The sequence below is a fragment of the Protopterus annectens genome, chromosome 1.part0 (assembly GCF_019279795.1).
Source record: "Protopterus annectens isolate FY-2018-M chromosome 1.part0, PAN1.0, whole genome shotgun sequence".
In the NCBI taxonomy this organism is placed as follows: Eukaryota; Metazoa; Chordata; order Ceratodontiformes; family Protopteridae; genus Protopterus; species Protopterus annectens.
The window spans coordinates 374,483,083-374,507,324 of record NC_056725.1 but is presented as its reverse complement, the minus strand read 5'-3'; positions in this window follow the sequence as shown (position 1 = coordinate 374,507,324).

The window sequence follows — 24,242 nt, the reverse complement described above, 5'->3', positions numbered from 1 at the left end:
TCAAAAAACAAACACATGAAGAAACAGAAAATATATGAAAATAAATATAAACAAAACCAGGCATCATAGCTAAATGCTGCTAACATAAAAAGTGTGTATATAAAACACAATAAAAACAGAAAATATATGCATACATAAATAAATGATGTATGATTATGTATATATATATATATATATATATATATATATATATATATATATATATATATATATATATATGTGTGTGTAAGCAGATGCACCTATGACTACTATGAAAAGATGTATATCTAACAGCCAAGGCAAAAAAAAAAGTGTATTGAAAAGGGGGGAGGGGAAGGTTAACAAATGTAACTAAGCCTTATGTCCCTTATAAAGGGTTTGAGTGACAAAGCTTCATTCAAACCTATACCCTTGTCAGCTTGTAGCAAAACAATCCATTTTTGCTCAATCTTTTCAAGTGTTCTCCTATTATTCCCCAGTTTTATAGCTCTTGGTAAGATCTCTATGGTGAAAAATATGAATCTATTAATGGTACCTTCTTCCACAATATGTTTGGCAACAGCACTTCTGGTGTCTCCAATATTGCTGTAATATATAGGTTCCCTAATCCTGTCTCTCAATGGTCTAGTAGTCATGCCAACATAGAACTTAAAACATTGAGCTAAATGTATAACACTGGCAGTTGAACAATCAGCACAATGCCTAAAAATCTATTCTTTATTTGTATCAGGATGTATAAAAACATTCTTATTAGCAACATACTTGCAAAAATGGCAATGTCTACAACCAAATGTTCCTTGTTTCTTAGAAGTAGTTTTGCTGGTTACCATGCCAGTTCTATGGCAAAGCCTATGTTTTAGTGATTTCAAATTTTTATAAATAATTTTTGGACATGTCCCCACAACTTGGTCCCACTATTTGCTGTTAGGGCATGCCAATTCTTACGTATAATATCCATACCTTTCTTATTGTCAGAGGTAGAAGGTAGACATAATCTACATTCTTTTTTGTGATAACCATCTATCCTGTTAACTGGTGGCATATTCCTTTCTGAGAAATAAAGTTTACCTATACCTTCCCTTTCCCTATGGGCCATTTGTAAATGTTCATCACATTCAGCCTCAGTATATCCTCTATCCCTAAACTCTTTCTTTAATAAGGCTACTTGATGGAACATTATACTATCTTTGGTGGTAAGTCTAAAAGTACGTAAAGCCTGTCCTTTCAAAATATTACATAAGAAAGGAATATGCCACCGGTTAACAGGATGGATGGTTATTATTTGTTCCAGTATCTCTTTCCATTCACTTATTACACTTTCATACTCACAAAATGCTACTCCCAAGATCTTTACCTCCTTTCTTGTGAAATATATTCCAATCTTTATCCACCAAATCCCTTATACTTCATTTTGTTTAACTGTAGGCCAGCTTTTTCAATAGCTTGCCAATTCTTATCACAACTTCACTTATGCAGCTCCTTTTTTATTATGTTATTAGAACTAAATCATCTGAATATGCTATGCATATTGTTAGTATGACATTTCCTTCCATTTTACATCTTACCTTGTCTGTACAAATTCATTCATTACTAATATAAATAAGCAGATACTCATCAGGCATCCCTGTTTTACTCCTGTCTTAATACTTATTTTTTTCCATCTACACATTTTTCCTAATGCGCACCCATTAATTTTTATAATATGTCTTTTTTACATTAACATTTTTTCTCCTGTACCATATGCCTATAAAAACTGCTACATTGCTTCATGGTATAATTTATCAAATGCTTTAGCTATGTCACATCCTGTCAGTTTTACTACTTTATTTTCTTTCAGCGTCATCTCTGCTACTTCTTCCACTATAATTAAGATTTCTTTCATTTCTCTTCTTTTAGTGCCATAAATCCCTTCTCCCACTGCCTCATCCAATACTTTCTCCATACATTTTTTGTAGTATTTTCATCAATATTTTATAGTCAGTATTCTCTAGTGTTGTGAGCTTCCAATTTTATATATTTTCTTTCATATTTTTCCATATAAATTTTATCACTGTACCACATATGCATTCTTCCCTTATACCTTTCTTCATCCTTTAATTAAATATTAAAAAAAGACTTTTCTTTTGTCTTTATTCATTTCCTTGAAATTTTCAAAACTTACATACCATCTGATGCTGGCACTGATTCATTCTTACCTTATTTTATGGTTATCTCTATTTACTCTATTGTTTCATCATGTTCTTTAAAACATTCTTAATTTTCTAGATTTTTTTCATTTCCATTCTTCTTGGCCATCCATTTCTGCTGTTTCATGTTTTCTTTACAAAACTTTCTACCACCTCCATAAAATCTTCTTATTTGTATTTAATATTTCCTTTTCCATCTAAGATAGTTATACTCACTTCCTCATTATGTCGCCTTTCCTAAATAAGGGGAAACATCATCTTCTTTCCTTTCAGAAAAAAAAAATTGTTGTTTGTGTAATGTCATTTTTACTTTCTCTATATTCTTTTCATACATCTATTTTCCTATTTCCCTTATTTTGTCATTTCTTTTTTTGTATTTATTTCTCATAATTCCATAAATGTTCATCTTATTTCATTTTTATTCTTCTTTTTACTTCTAAATATATTTTTATATTTCTGTTTATACACTATCCACCACTGTGTCAAATTTTTATAAAATGTTCTCATTGTCATATGATTATTCCATAATATTCCTTTCTGTCTTATTTCTTCCTCCCTTTTAAACTCTATAGTTATTTTTTTTATCAGTTTCCCTCCTTTATTATTTTACTGTCTTCCCCTATTCTAGCCCATACTGCTTTATGATCTAAAAACTCTGCCATCTGTAACCCTCTGTTATTTCTTTCATGTCTTTAGAATAAATTATGGAATCAATTTCAGTCTTTACAGATTGCCTTTTCATATGTCTTTTCTATATTATTTCCTACGTTTAGATCTCTACACTTTAAATCCTTTAACATCTTAATATCCTATGTGTTTCCCCTTTTCTTTCCTCAAGGTACAGTTAAAATGTCCTGCCAGCACTATTGGCATATTTACTAACACAGTTTTTTTTATTTCTTCAAACAACTGTTTTTCCTCCATCATATTAGTATATGCATCACTATTAATCTTACATATTTGTGTCTCATTCTCATGTCACATATCACTACCCTTCCTGATACTATTGTTAAATCTAAAATTCATATTTCTTCATTTTTATAAAAAATTGTATTTCAGAACATGTCTTATTTCATGCAGACCAGTTTGCTTCCCACCCCTTCCAAATACTACCTGTATTTCTTTTCCTTTTTTTATTCTTTTTTACATCTGGTATCTAGAAAGCATAACCTTCAATTTTCATTTTTACACCATTCCACCACTGCCTTTTGGCTTTTCCCGGTTAGGGGTCACCACAGCAGATCACCAGTCTGCTTATGATTGGCAGTCAATTTTTACAGTGTCGAGTTGCCCGCCTGGTGCCCAACCTTCAGAGAAGGCATACACACACTCACACAAATACCTGCATGTCTGTTCAGTCGATCACAGGGAGGACATGCAGACTCCACACAGAAGGAACTCCAGCCAGGAAATGAACCAAAGAGCCTCTTGCTGTGAGGCAACAACACTAACCACTGCACCACTACGGCTAACACCATTCCACCACTGCCAAACCTCTTATATTATTTCTAATGCTATTAATATTTAATGCTAACATTCCTATATCATCCTTTCCCTTTTTGTAAGTGTTTTACTTCCAAATCTTATTTTTCATTTGCATTTCCTGTCTCCCATAAATTTCTTTTCTCACTGTCTTTTTTGTTCTTTTCCTGTCTCGATTTCTCCATCTTCTTCCACTTCACATTCTAAAATTGCATATCTGTTCAAATCTTATGGATTAATAACATCAATATAAACTGTTTATTTATTTTCTAAGTTAATTCTTCTCTAAGTGCATCTTCATTGTTTAACCTGTCTTCAGTCCCCCAATATCATTTTCTGTTTTAACATCTTCTGTAGTAATATTTTCTACTGTTTGTCTTTCTTCTGAGCTTTCCTCTTCATCTGCTCTTTCTTTTTCCTAATATGGGACAGTCAAACCAGAGCTGTCCATATTCTTTACATTTCATTATTTATTTATTTGTTGACATACGTTAACTGGGAAAGTCCACTGAGTTAGGAGCCCATTTTCAGTGAAGACCCAGTTAGAAAAGCTCCACTACTAAGATATACACATAGTTAGTGACATTAAAACAGTTTTAACAAAGCAGGGTAACACAATTGACAGAGTTACATATACATATGCCAAACAATTGACAGAGTTACTGTATACATATAACACATATACTAGCCACAAAATACCAAAAACTGTCATATGATTTATCAAGGTGTGTTCAAAACAACTTTTGAATTGATAGCGTACATAGGAACAGTTAAATTGTAAAGGTTTGAGAGAAGGAGGATGTGTTTACTCCTCACAAAAGATGATTGGAGTTATCCACCTGAGCCTTTGTTAGTGACCACTTACCATTAACCATCACAGCCTAAAGAGGAGGCGTACAATAGACTGCGTGCAACAAACACTGCAAATTATTAGCACTTGCTTGAAAAGTGGGGTCAAGGTCAACAGTACTCAAAGGTGGGGGTGTGGGCTAAATAACATTTACTCACATGTGCTTTTTAAATCACTTGGGCCTTGCCCTTTTCAGCTCACTCTAACACTCTTGTGTAGAGTCTACACAACTTATTACCCCATCACTGATTACTGCTTAATTATGTAACACTAGGACTTACATGTACTTCATCAATCAGTCAGGATCTTAAAATGTACACCTCAGATGGGAAATTACTTCCACATCAGTTACACATGCAGGCCACAGCCATCACTTGTAATGGAAGCACAGCCATATTTTGCAACATGCTAGTAACTAGAATGTACGGCTATTCAGCAATATCTAACGTATTGATGGTCAACTCATTGACGTGATAGTGTTGAAACTGAAATAGTCATCCCCTACCTCCTTGACTTGGAAAATATAGCAATATTAGGTAATAGAAACATAAAAAGCTCTGGTCACACAAAGCAATGTTTTTTTTTTCTGCTGGTGGCAATCCCTTCACATCTGTGTATTAGTAGCAGCCTTACTTATCAAGTCTGAGGTTACAGGTCAAGTGACATCTTTGATTCACAGGTCCACCCATCCCCACCTAAAATGAAATAGAGCCCTAAATATGCAGTGTGCACAAAGTACAACAGACATTGTCACTCTCAATATCTATTAACCACACATGGCATCCCATGTACAACTAGCTTACCATAGTTTTAGAAGGAACACTGCATAAATGTATATCCATGTGTAGTTATGGGAGTCATGCAGTCATATGCTATATGTGAAACTTGTATAACCTTATTGTATGTCAGGATGTTTAGCTGTATCTCCAGGAATACCAATGGTTCTAACTCAGGTGTTAAAAGGCCATATTTGGTGCCATGTGGCATATAATAAAAAACAATCCTGATGTTGTTTGTTTACAGAAACTTGAGCTTTTCATTTTGAAGAAATTGAGGTTAACAAATGCCAAAAACATGAAAGAACTGAACATAATGTTCTGTAATGCAGATGACTGCAAGCTGGACACTTTCATAAATTCCTCTAGTTATGTGAACATCCTCTAAGAGGGCCTTAACCAAACTAATGACTGGTGCCAGAACCATGGCCTCAAACTGAATGCCAAGAAATGCATCAAATGGTGTCCCACTAATTATCACATTAATAACAACGTACTAAGCACACGATCAGTCGTGAGGGACTTGGGCACCCAGGTTAATAACAACCTGAATTTGACTACCATGTTGCCTCTGTTGTATGGAAAGCTTTCTACATGGCCCATCTCATATGTGAGAGTATTTCATCCAGGAACAAGGAGGTAATAACATCCCTGTACTCCTTCCTTATCAGATCCATTATCGAGTACAATGCCCCCTTCAGCATGTACCTTGCCAAGCACATGCAGCAGTTGGAGAAACTACAGACGTTCCTGACCAGAAAAATCCAGGGTCTCAAACACCTATCCTGTACCGATAGGCTAAAAGCCCTGCCCATCTACTCAGTCTCATACAGACTGCACAGAGGTGACCTGTGTCTGGGATACAAAGCCATCTCAGAGTAAGCCTTGATGGAGATGCTGCATATCCGTAAGTCAAACTCCACTTGTGCAATCTGCATGCAAGCTCTCAACCTGGTCTGTGACATTAATAGAACTTGTTGGCAGGATAGATTTGTGTCCCATTGACTTCCCCATCTGTGGAATAGACATCCTTTTCATGTCAAGCAGAGTACCTCACTACCCTCTTTAAGAGGAACCTGGACGACTGGATAGGAAACAGAAAATATACCCCTGGGATCCCACCTGTGTCCCTGCTGGACAGGGAAAGCAGGTGGTGGCTGTGGGAACATGAGTGAAATTCTTGGCTAGGCTTATAAGGGCCTCCAGGTCAATAGCCTAGTATCATCCTATGAACCTATGAACCTATAGTACTGGAACTAAGAAAAAAATTAGTGTATTAGTCATGTTTGCAAGTCCATTTGCTTTGCAAGTAATTTCATTTCCTGCTATACCCCTCATGATAAAGCTGCAGGTGATTTTGCAAAAAATAAAGGTTACAGTGTGCTCCTTGATATTTTTTCATTGTTTACTCATTTTTTTAAAAATACACCCACAAAAATTTCATGATAGGTACTAAGCAATGATTTACATACAAGTATTACAGGTAATCTGGTGATGGAATGAAGAAGTACAGGAGAGTATACAGAGAAAGAGGTTGGCGAAGGAGAAGTAGGATTGCCAGAGAGATGAAGAAAGTAGACAAGAGTATAAGGAGATGAGGTGCATGGCAAAGAGAGAGGTGGCGAAGGCTAAGGATAAGGCATATGAAGAGTTGTATGAAAGGTTGGACACTAAGGAAGGAGAAAAGGACTTGTACCGATTGGCTAGACAGAGGGACCGAGCTAGTAAAGATGTGCAGCAGGTAAGGATGATAAAGGATAATGAGGGAAACATACTCACAAGCGAGGAGAGCATGTTGAGCAGATGGAAAGAGTACTTTGAGGGGCTGATAAATGAAGAGAATGAGAGGGAGAGAAGGTTGGATGATGTGTGGATAGTGAATCATGAAGCACAATGGATTATCAAGGAGGAAGTAAGGATACTAATGAAGAGGATGAAGAACACAAAGGCTGTTGGTCCAGATGACATACCTGTGGAAGCATGGAGGTGTTTAGGTGAAATGGCAGTGGAGTTTTTAACTAGATTGTTTAATGAAATCTTGGAAAGTGAGAGGGTGCCTGAGGAATGGAGAAAAAGTGTTTTGGTACCGATATTTGAGAATAAGGGTGATGTGCAGAGCTGTAGTAACTACAGAGGGATTAAACTGATCAGTCACAGCATAAAGTTATGGGAAAGAGTAGTGGAAGCTAGGTTAAGAAGGGAGGTGATGATTAGTGATCATTAGTATGGTTTCATGCGAGGAAAGAGCATTACAGATCCGATGTTTGCTTTGAGAGTGTTGATGGAGAAGTACAGAGAATGTCAGATGGAGTTGCATTGTGTCTTTGTGGATTTAGAGAACACATATGACAGGGTGCCTAGAGAGGAGTTGTGGTATTGTATGAGGAAGTTGGGAGTGTCAGAAAAGTATGTAACAGTGGTACAGGATATGTACGAGGGTAGTGTGACAGCGATGAGGTCTGCAGTGGGAGTGACGGATGCGTTTAAGGTGGAGGTGGGATTACATCAAGGTTCAGCTCTGAGACCTTTCTTATTTGTAACGGTGATGGACAGGTTGACAGACGAGATCAGACAAGAGTCCCTGTGGACTATGATGTTTGCAGATGACATTGTGATGTGTAGTGAGAGCAGGGAACAGGTGGAGACCCTGCAAAGCTGGTGATATGCTCTAGAGAGAAGAGGAATAAAGGTCAGCAGGACTAAGACAGAATATATGTGTGTGAATGAGGGGAAGGATAGAAGAATGGTGAGGATGGAAGGAGTAGAGGTGGTGAAGGTGGATGAGTTTAAATATTTGGGATCAACAGTTCAGAGTAATGGTGAGTGTCAAAGAGAGGTGAAGAAGAGAGTACAGGCAGGATGGAGTGGGTGGAGAAGAGTGTCAGGAGTGATTTGTGACAGATGAGTACCAGTAAGAGTGAAAGGGAAGGTCTACAAGAGGTTAGTGAGACCAGCTATGTTATATGGATTGGAGACAGTGGCACTGACAAAAAGGCAGGAGTTAGAGCTTGACGTGGCAGAGTTGAAGATGTTAAGATTTGCACTGGGTGTGATGAGGATGGACAGGATTAGGAATAAGTATATTAGAGGGTCAGCCCAGGTTGGAAGGTTTGGAGCCAAAGCCAGAGAGGCAAGATTACGTTGGTTTGGACATGTGCTGAGGAGGGATGCAGAGTATATTGGGGAAAAAGATGCTAAGGATGAAACTGCCAGGTAACAGGAAAAGAGGACGGCCTAAGATAAGGTTTATGAATGTGGTGAGAGAGGACTTGCAGGTGGTTGGTGTGACAGAGCAAAATGCAGAGGACAGGAAGAAATGGAAACAGTTGATCTGCTGTGGCAACCCCTGACGGGAGCAGCCGAAAGAAGAAGAAGATTACAGGTAATCAAAATATCTTATATGTATAGAGGAGTTGATTTTTTACATTGTGGTTAACTATTACCTAATTGTGTGTTCATTTTCAGTGTGAGATGTTTCATCTGAAAGAAGTAGCTGACAACTAGTCTTTTTAGGAAGTAAAAGACTACTCTTGATGCATTTAATGTGGATATAGAATAGTCTCTACATTAATTTAGGCAGTGAGGCATCATTGGTTTAGTGTTTCATGATGTCATGTCAGGGATTTTCAACTCTGAGAAAATATTCATGGGACCATCTTTGCCAACAAAATAAAATGAAAAAACACTAAAATTTTTGCATCAAAAGCTGCATAATTTGCTATTGGGTATGGTAAGGAAGTTATTTTCATCTCTAAAAATGTGTTACTTCATGTTTTACAACATAACCATTACACTATAAACTTCTCCAAAAAGAGCTTATGTTGCATGCAAAGCATGTTTTTTACAGCATGGATATGAGGCTCGTTGTTATCTTTCTTTGTCAGTCCAGTCCACTTAATGTTTCTCTTGTTTTGTCACATTCAACATGTTTAGATTCATCTCAGAAAGGACAGTGCACATGCTTATCATTCCTTGTCATTTCTGGATTGTCACGCACCAGCTACAGTAAGCTGACTTTGGACATTACTGATAAGAAATCACTTCTGCTAAGGTGGCTAACCAACCATGCACAAGTACAAAAGAAGTTTCACGTTTGTAGCAATGTACCTTTTCCTTAATTAAAACATATGACTATATGATCTATTCATTTGTTATTTTATTTCTCCATCTCATCTACTATAACTTTAATGACACGTTGTATCTTTCGGCTTTTCCCGGTTAGGGGTCGCCACAGCGTAACTCCGGTCCGCTAATGATTGGCAGTAGATTTTTACGTACCGAGTTGCCAATCCTGACGCACAACCTTCAACGAAGGTATGCCCATTCACGCATGTCTCCATGCAGAAGACACTTTAGCTGAGAATCGAACAGGACAACGTCTTACTGTGAGGCGACAACGCTACCGCAGCACCACCACTGCAGTTAGCTTTAATGACACATAATGTCACAAAAACAGGATACACTTAAACAAATGCAACAGAATAATGTCAATAAAAATGAATCTCTTCCTAATAATCCATCATGAAATGTTTTATTTATAAAAACAGATTAACCTTCATATGAAATAACTGTTTTATTTTAACCTCACAAGTGGATACTGTGAGTAGAACTGTAATGATCTTGGAAAATGTTTCTCTTTTTTTCCCCAAGGAAGTGCATTAGAAGTTATATTAGAGATACAGTACAAAAAAAATAAATAAAAATGAAAACAAAAATGCATTGCAGTTGTCTTTTTCTGATGAAGTGCAATAGGTAAAAATAGTTTCACTTTATAATCTCGAAATACTAAAATATCAAATTTTAGTATTTCGAGACTATAAAGTTGAAAGTGCAGTAACGCGAAGCTGCACTATATCGAATGTGGAAATGTTGTGTTGTCGCGGTTTGTGGATTTAGCTGGGGATTCAGGTAAGTGGTGTTTTTGTAAGGGTATTTGGTAGGGATTTTACTATGTGTGAGTGTGTGTAATGGTGTGTTTTATGTGTTTGTGTGTTTATTGCGACCTTGGAGTTAGTATATATAAGTAGCGGGGGTGTGGGGGGCTTGGCACACACATTGGGGGGTGCAGGGGGCTTGCCCCCTTGCTTATAGGTAGGGTAGGTGCATTTGTATGTTATGTTGTGTTTGTGTATGTTGTTTTGTTTCTGGTAGTGTAGTTAGGTAGGTGTATGTGTGTTTGTTTGTGTGGTGGTATGTGTATGTGCATGATCGCGATTTTGATTTTCACAGTTGTGGGTTGTCAGTTATTTGGATTTTAGGCTTTATAGTCTCGAGATACTGATATTCAATATTTCAGTATTTCGAGATTATAAAGTGAATCTGTAAAAATACATATCTAAAATGGTATATAACTGTGCATTTGTTACTGTGGAAATGCATTATAGTTAAAAAAAAATGAAACTAAACTTTTTCTTTTTGTGAAAACTGCAATGCACATCTCATGCCCCTCAAATGTTGCTATATCAGGTCAAATGATGATTTATTTAATTGGGTTCTGTCTTGCTGAACCTTCCCCTTGGACATGTAGCTGTAAAATCAGGAAGAACATTTGCCAAATTCAAGCTAAAACATCATGAAATACTATTTGGGGATTTATAAATGGAGGGACTGACTGTTAATTCAAACAGTAATAGCTGTAAAAGTGAAATTTCAGGAGTTATTGCCAATGGATACCTTTGAAAACAGAGATCAAATATACTGCCTCTAGGAACTATGAAAATTCCATTTTAGACTTAAAAGCCGGAAACTGTAAGGTCTTAGTATATTTTATCCAGAAGCAGATAGCTACTGGTTCAGAGGTTAGAAGATCTTTTTCTGGCCATTATCTGTCTTTTTGAATATTTTATTTTTAATTTCTCATGTAAGCCTTTTACTGTATAAATGTTTACTTGGAAATAAGTGCTTTAACATATTTATTTCAAGGAAAACATTATTATTCAGCTTTGAATGCCTATGTCCAGTGATTTATTTATTGGTTAAAAGACTTATACATTTTGCATGCATCTACAAATGTGTGGCATCTGCCCAATGTGAAGGTGCTAAAAGGCTGGTTTAACTTAAGAATAAGTAGTCAGCTGTGCTCTTGTTTTGTAACTTTTGACATACTGGTGGCAACATACCCTAAAGCTTGGGAAGGGGGAGTCGGTGCTGGAGAGTCACTGGTTCCCTCCTCATTCTGAGAAATACTGTATGTGTGTGGTGTGTGCATAATGAGTTTCAATTACTGATAGTAAGGCTGTATTAAAAAAGACTGGGTTTGGTCTGAGGTGGATAAAATCCTATTGGTTTAATCATTTTAATGCTGATCTACAGCTGTGCATTGTGAAGCTTACTTAGGTGTGGCAGGTTTTGGCTGTTACCAAAAGCACCATTATACGTTTTTCATATATCTCTAAAACAAATCACTCTTTGTATGAAAACTATGCCAACCAGTGCAATTGGTGGGAATTAAAGCCCTACACACACACACACACACACACACACACACACACACACACACACACACACACACACACACACACACACACACACACCTACACATATTGAATTCCTGGAATGACGAAAACGAACCCCGAGAAAGGAACCACTCAACCACCAAGACAAAACAACAAACAGCAAAACAAAATATCCTGCAAGTGGGGGGCTTCACTCCCCACACCCCCTGATATGGGGGGCTCTGCCGCCTACTCCCCTAACAAAATATACCAACTCCAAGATTGCACTAAGGTCGAGGAAGGGCAAGGTTCCTTTCCCAGATTCTGTTTTCGTCATTTGAGATTATGAGATTCGATGAAGTCAGGCTTGATGAAATGGGATTCGACAAAGTAACTATTTGATATTTTAAAGTAGACCCATAAAGTAAACATTATTTGTCATTTGCCTAAACAAAATTTTGTGCATCAGCTCAATTCTTGAGATTACAAAGGAAAGTGAAACAACACATACAAGTGGAGGAATAAACATAACTAACAAATACAATACTACTTCCAATACATGCAAGAAAGAGCAGAGACATTTGCCAACACTTATATATGAAAAGAATAGCCCCCCTGAGTTAAATTAACTACCCTATTTAAAGTAATACAAAACACACTACAGATTGAAATACCTAAGTTATTTGTCTAATATTGCACTTGAGTGGGTTACATAATACTGACTATTGATATAATAAATAAATATTGCACTTATTTGGAATATATGTAAGTATATATTGCACAAATAAATAAAAATTGACTTATTATGTGTCGAGACCCCTGGGACTAGTGCTCAAGTTCAGAAGTCTTAATTACTGTAGGTTAGAAAGTGCTATTGAATCTTGTAGTCCTGCAGCGGATGCTGCCATATCTCCTGCCTGATGCTAGATGCTTAAATAGTCCATGAACATGATGAGTGTTGTCCTGTATTATTTTGGTGGCCTTTCAGATGCTTCTTGCAGAATAAAGATGTTGTATTGATGGAAGACTAGAACCTGTTACCTTCTCTACAACCCTCACTACTTTTTGTAGCACCTTCCTTTCTGTAACTGTGCAGCTTCCAAACCACATTATGAAGTTGCAGGTGAGGATGCTCTCTTTTGCACGTTTATAGAAGGTGGAGAGAATATGAGGAGGAAGCTTAGCTTTTTTTAACCTTCTTAAAAAGTGGAGACATTGGTGTGCTTTCTTAAACAGTTGCCTGGTGGTTCCCGACCATGAGGGATGCTCTGATCTGTGTACACCCAGGAATTACATACTCTTAACCCCCTCCACACTCTCATCATTGATCCTGAGCACTGGGTGGTTTGTTCTCCTTTTCCTGAAGACAATTATTATCTCTTTGGTCTTGCTTAAATTCAGATTAAGGTTCTTCCCCTTGCACCAACTGATCAAAGATGCCACTTCCTCTCTGTACATCCTTTCATCCTCCTTTGTGATAAGGCCCACGACTGTAGTGTCATCAGAAAACTTGATGATATGGTTGGATATGGTTAGCATAGCAGTCGTGGGCTAGGATGGTGAATAACAGTGGGCTGAGAACACATCCCTGTGGAAACCCAGTGTTAATTGTGATGCACTTTGATGTGTTTTTACCTGAACACACCCTCTGCGGTCTCTGAATCAGGAAGTCAGGATACAGTTACAGAGATGTTTACTGATTCTTAAATATGCCAGTTTTTTCTATCAGTTACATTGGTACCACCAGTATAAATGCAGAGCTGAAGTCTATAAACAGCATCCTCACATAGTTGCCTTTACTCTATAAATGCTCAAGGGAGATGTGTAGTGCTACTGATATGGCATCAGCTGTGGATTGGTTAGCTCTGTATGCAAACTACAGAGGGTCAAACTCAGGACGCAGGCAAGATGAAAGATGCTTTTTTGATCAGCCAGTCTAAACATTTCATAACAGTGCATGTCAGAGCGACTGGTCTGCAGTCATTAGGGTTGGAGGGAGTGGTTTTCTTAGGTAGTGAGATGATGTTAGTTTCCTTGTAGCATGAGGGTACTTTTGCCATGGCAACAGAGGTGTTAAATATTTCCTTGAGCAATGTACATAGTTGATCAGCACAACCTTTTAACAGCTTGCCTAGTATATGTCAGGGCCAGGAGCCTTCCTGGGGTTCACTGTCCTTAGCTCTCTTCTTACCTCCTCTGTGCTGAGGCTGTGTACTGCATCCTTCTCATCAGTGGATAGATATATAGTGCCAACCTCTTGTTTCTTTCCTCAAATATATCAAAGAAGATGTTCAAACTGTCCAGAAATTTGATGCTGTCTTCACACTGTGCTGACCTGATTTTGTAGTCATTGATCTCCTGTATGCCTTGCCATAGTCTCCTTGCATCCTTCATGTCTTTAAAGTGGCTCTGCACCTTTCTGCCATACTCCCTCTTAGCCTCCTTTATACCCCCTCCTCAGATTACCTCTTGCTACACTTAGGGCTGCTTTGTCCTTAGCCCTGTAAGCTGTGTTTCTCTCCTTCAGAAGCTCGTATACCTTAGGAGTGAGCCATGGCTTCTGGTTAACTACAATAGTGATACTCTTGGTATTTGTTACCCCATCAACACAGTTTGAGATGTATGCCATCATTACCTCAGTTTCTTCATCAATCTTCACATGCTGATTCACCATGGCTGCCTCCTTGAACATATCCCAGTTGGTTCTTTCAAACCAGTCTTGGAGGCCTCCATAGACCTCTCGGGCAATACCCTGATTTGTTTCTTCATGGGTTTCTCTCTAACCAATGCAGGCTTGTAAGCTGGCAATAGCAAGATGGTATAATGGTCAGAGTTTCCCATTTGTGGAAGTTGCACTGCCTTAAAAGTTTTCTTTACATTTATGTACACCTTGTCCAGGATATTATCACCTCTTGTAGGAACTTCCATATACTGATGATAATGTGGAAGTACTTCTTTCAGATCTGCTGTATTAAAGTCGCTAGCTGCCACGTGTACAAGGTTGGGATATTTGCTCCGCAGCTCAACCATGTGATTGCATAGTTTATTTAGAGCCTCAGTGGTATTACCACTAGGTGGGATATACACCAGTGTTACACTGACCCCATTCATCTCCCTGGGCAAGTAGAATGGTCTACATTTAATGGACAGGAACTCTAAGTTCTCACAGCAGTGTGATAGTAGGATTTCACAGTTGCTGCACCATCTTTTGTTAACATAGATGCAGACTCCACCTCCTCTGGCCTTTCCACACAGTGCATGTGTTCTGTCTGCACAAAAGAGTGTAAAATTATCTAAGTTTACTGCACTACCATTTATCATGTCATGCAGCCACATCTCAGTAATCAAAAATAAACAGTAAAAAATAATATATATATATATTTCAAAAGTTTAGCAGTAAAATAAATGGCCCCACTACAAAAAGTCAACAACAACCAATCAACAACAAAATGGGTAAGTTAAAATTATTTATTTATTTTATTTTTATTTTATTTTACATTTGTTAACCGGGATGGTCCGACTGGATACATGTCCTTTTTCAGCAGAGGCCCGGGGAGAAAAGCTCCAACAGAGTTACATTGATAATTAGGTACAGTAAATGAGCTGAAAGAACTTAACAAAAACATAGGCTATTTACATACAAGTACAAGACTGCCATTACTATTTCTGAGATTACTACAAATGTAACATTAATAACATATTAGCAAGGACGGTAGGCAGTATAATGACATAGAGTTAGACAGGATACATATTTCTTTATCACAGTATACAAAGTACTTATCATCTTAGCTAGTTGTTTATGTTTTAGTTAATGGCACAGAGCTAGTCTGGGTTTGAGCAAGGACATAGCCAGTGTGACTTGAAGTGGAGTTTTAGACTATTTTTGAATTGACTTAGAGAAGTTGCAAGCGTGATGTTATTTGGGAGAGAGTTCCATATTTTACCAGTGGTGTTGGCAAATAGCGCATCACCACCTAGGTTGAGAGATTTAGTTGTTTGGACAAGGAGTCTGTTTGCTGAGCGAAGGCAGCTTCGATTGGAGTAGGGAGTCATTACGTTTTTTAGTGCTGGGGTATTCTCAGGTTGTTTAAGGATTTTGAAGGCCTCTATGAGTTGGGACTGGTGAAGAAGGTGTGGGAATTCTATCCATCCAAGCTTTTTCAGGTTAGTACAGTGGTGTGTTCTGTAGGGTAGGCCGGTAACGAACCTGGCAATGTGATTATAGCAGGATGAGAGCTTGGCCAGATCAGATTTGTTAAGGTGAGTGAGGACAGGAGAGGCATATAGTAGGGTAGAGAGAAGGTGTGAACGGGCTGTGGCTGCCCTGGCATTCGGGGTAAGGAAGGCTTTAATTCTATATAGGGTCCCACATTTCTTGTTGACTGACTTAATGGCTTGGTTGATATATATATCAAATCTGAGTTTATTGTCAATGTTTACTCCTAATAGCTTTGTATAGGTGTCTGGGGAGATGATGGTCCCATTATTGGATTTTATAGTGAAGTTTTCAGTCGGAGATCTATTGGTTGGGTAGAAGAGAAGTAACTTGGTTTTGTTTGGATTTAAGATCAGGAGATGGTTGGCAAGCCAGTTTTCGACTTTGGTGAAGCTATGTTGGGTGGTAGTTAGTAGATTTGCAAGAGAGGCATTGGAACATATTATAGTCGAGTCATCTGCATATTGAATGCAGGTGGCTTCAGGGATGACTGTTTGGATGTCGTTTATGAAGACTGAAAAGAGGAGAGGTCCTAATATGGATCCTTGAGGAACTCCTATGGTATTTGGTAGTAGGCAGGAGAGCTTGTTTTGCCACATTACTGCTTGTTGTCTCCCAGTGAGGTAAGCTTGAAACCAGTCAAGGGCTGGAGTATCTAGATACAGGGTTTTTAAAGTATATAGAAGTAACTGATGGTTTACCATATCGAAAGCTTTCGATAGGTCCAGGAAGAGAGCGGAGGATATTTTTTTATTATTCAGGTTATGATTAATGTTTTCAGTAAAGAGAGGAGGGCAGTGGTTGTACTATGATGGGGTCTGAATCCATGTTGAGAGTCTGTGAGTAGTTTATTTTGGGTTAGATAGAGCATTAGTTGGTTGTGCATGCACTTTTCCATAATTTTGGCAAGTGGTGATAGTATGGCTATAGGTCTATAGTTGGATAGTTCTGTGGATGAACCTCCTTTGTGGAGTGGAATAACATAGGATATTTTCCAAATTGAGGGGATTGAGGCCTCGGTTATGGTTTTGTTAATTAGGATTGAGATAGGGTAGGCTACGACATCTGCAGCAATTTGCAGGTATTCAGCCGGCAGAAGATCGGCTGAAAGGGTGGTTGGCTTCAGTTTTTTCAAAAGGGATCTGATAAAGGATGTGAACACTGGCTGGAAGTTAAAAGAGAGTGGTGAGTCAGGTATAGTGTTTATAGAAGTGTGGGGAGGAGAAAGTTGGTTAGCTAATGACTGGATGGTTTCTGTGAAGAAAGTATTGAATGAATTGGCTATATCTTCTTGGCTCTTGTCAGATAATGTTCCTGGGGTTGGAGTAGTGGATTTGCCTGGTTGGAGAAGTTTATTTATGCCTGCCCAGTACTTTTGAGGGTTATTCTGATGTTTATGGTGCAGATTGTAGAAGTAATTTTTCTTATCTAGAATGATGGCTTTTTAGTGTAATTTCTAAGTTGTTGGAATTTGATACGATCTAGGGGTAGTTTGGTAGTGCGCCATTTATCCCACGCTTTGTCTCTAGTTGTTATTTTGGTGTCTGTTGTTAGCCAGGGTGCTAGTTGAGTTTTAATTCTTATTGAGCGTTTAGGGGCATGCGAGTCAAGTATAGTAAGGAATGAATTGTTAAATGATGACACTGCCTCATCAAGGGGAAGGAACTTTAGTTTTGTCCAGTTACATGATTTGAGTTCAAGTTGAAATTTAGTTGGGTCAAAGTTTTTCTTGGATCTGATAGACCTATAAATAGGTAAGCTTGTACAATTAATTTTGTCTTTCATGATGTATGTGAGCAGGTGATCACTAATATCATTAGGGAGAGTTCCAGACATATAGTTCTGGGGATGATTGTTGGTGAGTATCCAGTCTAGTATACTCTCTTTTTGGTTATTGTTACCTGTACGTGTGGTAGATGATATTATCTGAGAGAATCCATGTAGGTTAACAGGGATGGGGTTGGACTGTGCTGTGCATTGGTTCCAGTCAATATTAACATCGCCCAGGACAATGGTTTCTTGAGGGTAGTTGTTGGCTATCCAATGTAGAATGACCTCTAGTGTTTCTACATTGTTCCCAGGGGAATATAGGTGACAATTAGGTTAATGCCCTTATGATTATTTAGTAGAATTTTTAGAGCTAGTATTTCAGCGTTAGAGACCTGGGGTGGTTGTATAGGGTTAGTTATGATGTTAAGTGTGCTATTATATAAGACGGCTATTCCACCTCCTCTTTTCTTTACTCTATCTGCCCTAAGTATATTGTAACCAGGAGGCAGGATCTCATTGTCTTTGGTTGATGGCCGGAGCCATGTTTCAGATAGACACATTATGTTGGGGAGGTATGTGGCTAGTACAGCATGCAGGCTATGTATCTTATTGTTTAGGCTTCTAATGTTTAAGTGACATATTAGGAGGGAGTTGACCAGTCAGTGGAAGAGTGGTGGGCTAGTAGGATTTTGAGTTAAGGTTGGGCTTGGATTAGGATGGATGTCCCCATCTTTGGTTAAGTTTTTTCTTAGATACGCTAGTAGTCTAATAACTTTGAATAGTAGTTTTAGTTCATATTTGGATTTTGGTGTTGATTGGAGTAGTTTTTTTAGAAGCAAGTGGTTGGAATTTATAATTTTTGGGGTAGTGTAGTAGTGGGCAAGTTCCGCAGTCAGTGGAGGTAGGGGGGGTTTTGGTTTGGCATTTTGGATAAGAGAAACCTAGGAATGTGAGATTTTCATAGCTAGTAAGAAAGTATGGCAGAATTAAGAGTGGTAAGATAAGAGGAAGGAGTTTATAATTATTTATAGACATGTTATATGTCATCAATGGGTGGGGTCAATGTGCTTCAGAGGAATAGTAGTGGTTAAACAGTAAAATGGTGGGGGGGGAATTGGAGAGGAAGTTGTGTAGGTTGGAGAGGAAGTAGGGGTGTGGCCTAGTGGCTATAAATGTAGACACAGTGGGGGCGGGTGGGATAAGGGGGCAGGGAGGGGAGCAAAGCGAGCCCGAGCGTAGCGAGGGCAAAGCGGAGTGGGGCTAACCCAGTCCCAGTTTTGGTCCTATGAGTGGGGTAAATAGTCTGATAGTGTAAGTAAGCAGATTGGAGTACAGGCTTGAAATTCAACATAAACATATACAGTTGTAAAATGTCTAATACAATTCAACATAAATAGGAATTTACAGTTGTAAAACACTTACTGGAGAGACACTGAGCCTTTATGCGGCCTGTAGCAGAGTGGATTGTAGTTTTACAAATGGTGCCTGCCACAGGTAATATTTATTAACTCTGGGATTGTCTTAAGGTAATAAACAGTGAAGGAGGGAGAACAAGGGTGTGAGCAGGCAGTTCTATGTACTGCTGCTAATGAGCCAAAGCAAGACAAGTATGTGTTAAGAACAATCACAATTGACCAAGGACTGCTCTGAAACTGTAAGTCTTGTCTTAATTTCTCAGGTGGAAAACCAGGATAACCTTGTATCAGTAGGCTACTGTGGTATAGTTTAAATAAACAAACACACAGTATTGATCAGTTATTGATACTATTTGCTAACAGAAGGGAATAAGAGAAAGTGGAAGATGTGTGTGTGTGTGGGGGTGGTGGTGGTGGTGGGGGGGGGCTGCTTACAGCCAAAGCACAGTGCTCCCCAGGGGAAAATGAAGATTGGCTCAAACAGTTAGACACATACTCAAAGTTAACTGTAGCTGTTTGCAGACAGTTCAGACCCGGACTGCACTTTTCTTATAGGAATGTTAAAGGTGGTACCAGAGTTGAATACTTAAGAGTGGTGTTAGGTTCAAAGTTAACTGTAGCTGTTTGCAGACAGTTCAGACCTGGACTGCACTTTTCTTATAGGAATGTTAAAGGTGGTAGTTGAATACTTAAGAGTGGTGTTAGGTTCAAAGTTAACTGTAGCTGTTTGCAGACAGTTCAGACCCGGACTGCACTTTTCTTATAGGAATGTTAAAGGTGGTACGGAGTTGAATACTTAAGAGTGGTGTTAGGTTCAAAGTTAACTGTAGCTGTTTGCAGACAGTTCAGACCCGGACTGCACTTTTCTTATAGGAATGTTAAAGGTGGTACCGGAGTTGAATACTTAAGAGTGGTGTTAGGTTCAAAGTTAACTGTAGCTGTTTGCAGACAGTTCAGACCCGGACTGCACTTTTCTTATAGGAATGTTAAATGTGGTACCGGAGTTGAATACTTAAGAGTGGTGTTAGGTTCAAAGTTAACTGTAGCTGTTTGCAGACAGTTCAGACCCGGACTGCACTTTTCTTATAGGAATGTTAAAGGTGGTACGGAGTTGAATACTTAAGAGTGGTGTTAGGTTCAAAGTTAACTGTAGCTGTTTGCAGACAGTTCAGACCCGGACTGCACTTTTCTTATAGGAATGTTAAAGGTGGTACCGGAGTTGGATATTTAAGAGTGGTGTTAGGTTCAAAGTTAACTGTAGCTGTTTGCAGACAGTTCAGACCCGGACTGCACTTTTCTCATAGGAATGTTAAAGGTGGTACTGGAGTTGAATACTTAAGAGTGGTGTTAGGTTCAAAGTTAACTGTAGCTGTTTGCAGACAGTTCAGACCCGGACTGCACTTTTCTTATAGGAATGTTAAAGGTGGTACCGGAGTTGAATACTTAAGAGTGGTGTTAGGTTCAAAGTTAACTGTAGCTGTTTGCAGACAGTTCAGACCCGGACTGCACTTTTCTTATAGGAATGTTAAAGGTGGTACCGGAATTGGATATTTAAGAGTGGTGTTAGGTTCAAAGTTAACTGTAGCTGTTTGCAGACAGTTCAGACCCGGACTGCACTTTTCTTATAGGAATGTTAAAGGTGGTACCGGAGTTGAATACTTAAGAGTGGTGTTAGGTTCAAAGTTAACTGTAGCTGTTTGCAGACAGTTCAGACCCAGACTGCACTTTTCTTATAGGAATGTTAAAGGTGGTACCGGAGTTGAATACTTAAGAGTGGTGTTAGGTTGGAGAGACACTGAGCCTTCATGGGGCCTGTAGCAGAAAAATTGATTTTGCAAAATTGTCATCAAACAGCTAGCTAATGTGCTGAAACTTGGGGTGTGAACATGAACAAGATGCTTTTTTCATGTGCACGCTCCCCTGCAACTTCCCACATGGGGGGTTGTCCCCACACAGTTTACTTGTCAAATGGTCAGACAACCATGGGAAAAAGAAGACTACACTGTAAGACAGAAAGAACTGCTCATATTATTTAAGTCTTTCAGTATACCTTAAAGTAAAGCATTCAGAGACCAGTAAATTCAGAATACTGAGACTGGGAGAGGATTGCATTCAATGAAATAATCTGTAAAATGGTAGAACTCTCAAAAAGAAATCCACATGAACTATTACCACGTGATGTTAGCAAAAAGCAGATAACTTTTATTGCTGTATAACTTGCATAAATTATGTTTTGTTCTTTTTTTATCTAGTTGTTATAAATGCAGAAAAAATATATTTTCCTGTAAATTATGACCCGCCTAATATCAAGGAACATGAAGTTAGTTTTCCATACTAAAGTGTCATATAATTCTGCAAAAAACATTAGGCAAACAATACTGCCTGACAGGGTGGGCATTATTGGGTAAATAATGGACCACTTAGGGGTATTGTAAGGGCTGACACCACAGGCAGAAGACCTTCCACCCCAGAATGTGGCCATCCTGAAAGGTATTATTACACTTAGAATATGGGTTATCTGTTAATATAGTTTGTATTTGTTTTATTATGAGTGTATACATATTTTTTCTATTTTGTGACGTAAAAGAATTTCAATACCTAATGCTTCATAGCTACTGTAGGATATGTAATTATTGTTGGGAGAATTTTACATCCAAAATATACATTTTACATTAAATACTGAATATCCACACACATACACAGAATCTGCTTAGAAATTACAGCCACTTTTTTAATTGTGCAAACTTCAGATGTGTCATTATGGTCAAATGAATGAAAAATACATGCATTGCAAATCTTCCTACATATAAACACAGAAATACTTCTTAGTTGTTCCTGATTTTGCAGAATGCCCCTGAATTTCCTATATATTTTTGCTTTGCCCCTTGAAAAGGGTATGATTTTACTGTGAAATCCTGGAGGATTACAGTGAGGTAATATATCTAAACACTATAATATTATAGGTTTGATTGCTTAGGAAAAACATATTGATGTAAAAACTCTTGCTGTATTCCTTTTTTAAATGAATTAAGGTATTTAAAATTGTTCTCAATTTTCAGTCTTTGTAACTTTTTATTAGCTTTCTCCTGAATCCTTCAGCAAAGAAGTTGAGATTTATGCATACTTTGTCAGTCTCTTTCACACACACAGCTATACACCTAAAACTGTTTTACTTTTGTTTTATTTTTTCCTATGCTTGCTAAATGTGGTAATTTAGCAAATCTAAAAACATTAAACAAATGACTCAGGCAGCAAAAATAATTGCAGCAGTAGTTACAAGAACTTGCCATTTTACTTTTTCACAGGGAAAGTACAAATTGCCCTACTTAGCTGTTGTTTCAATTTAAAACAAAACAATTTACAAATTCTAACCTTTATTACCTAAGTTACTATGCTCTATAATAACTCCTGCCAGATATTTGTGGTAGAACTTCAGGAATAATAGACTAGATGGGACACTTCTACTATCATGCTCACATTTGTTTTATTTGGTGCTTAGTGACCATTTCAATCACATCCACAGATGATGTATTTCTTTGAGAACAAACAAACAAACAAGCAAGACTGTAATATGAACTTCAGCCAACAATCAAAGGGTAAAAATATATGTACCCCATCAATTATTTCAAAAGCAGTGCATTTCACTGAAAGATAGAAATTAAGCAGAGCAGGTCTTGGATCCCTTATTTGCCCAGAAAACACATACATACACACACACACACACACACACACACACACACACACACACACACACACACACACACACACACACACACACACACATTTACACACCAGAATATCACTGACTTGGCTTGTAGTTACTTAAATCAAACATGGTGAAAAAATAGTATTCGTTTGTGGCTTAAAACCAAAAAACAATGTCCAATCTGAAGACTGGAGTTCCAACAAATTAAGAACTATAAAATCAGCAAATATTTAAATAGGGTTTCAATTTTAATACATTTAATTAGGATTAAATATGCATACTTGTTCTGATGTTTATTAAGATTGCAAGTCTGCTGGTCTTTTAAATTACTTGTCAGTAGTTATGACATTCTGGTACATAGCTGGCATAATACTTTTGGGCAATGAGTGTGAGTTTACATAGAGAACTAATGCTCTGAACTGTTAATCTGCTTGGTTTGCACATGGTACATGGTTTGATTCCTTTCACCTTCATTTGCTACTGTGTGACTCTGAACAAGTTGCTTAGCCAAACAGTGCTCAATGATCACTCCTGAGAAAGAATAATGTGTCTGGTCAGTTTACCTGGTCAACAAAATAAAAATTCATAGGAAAAGGTATTTTATTTTGCTAGTGTAACTGTAACTGTTTTCTCAGTGAGGTTAATGAGCAAATGACTGCAGTCATACTCACTTCCATCTACTGACAGATACTGTGCTCAGTTATTATAGATAATTTTTATCTGAGTACATCTTAGATGTTGAAGTGTAATTTAAAAAAATAATAGCAGCACAGTAACATATTTCAATTTTGTTTCACACAAACTTCAAACAAAGCTTGCCTGCCAGACCCCACAACAGAGGAGTCCAACATTAGTCAATATTGGCCCTGCAAAGCCATCCACTGCTCATACCTGATAATCTGTAAGGATTAAAACAAAAAGCTTACCTTGCGCCACAACTATTTCTCTCCTCTTTTGCACTTTAACCCTCCATTTACTGTTTAATATTCATGGGCTTTTGGCTCATTACATTCCCATGAATCAGGTAGATCAAGGGACAACAAGGAGCAGAAAGACTGCAAATTGATTGATCGGGTGTACCTCCTGTATGTGTTTTGCTGCATCTTGGAGAGGGAGAGAGATGGATGCAGAGCAACTGAAGTGTGTCTTTCTTCAGAGACCTGTATAGTCTGTGTATTAATTCCATAACCATCACATTTCTGACCCTGAACAAAGTGATTTACCTTTTTCTGTGGGCATGCCTAGACACTCCAGAAGAGCATCAACGGAATAAAATGTTATTACCCTTAAAGCGTCAACATCCTGCTTTTCTGAAAATTTGCACTTTGAAAGACAAATTACATGACTGGCAAATCTGCAAAACTGAAGCTCTCTTTAAAGTGTCTGCTTCACATAATGTTGTGAATACTGTTTATTACATTGCATTTT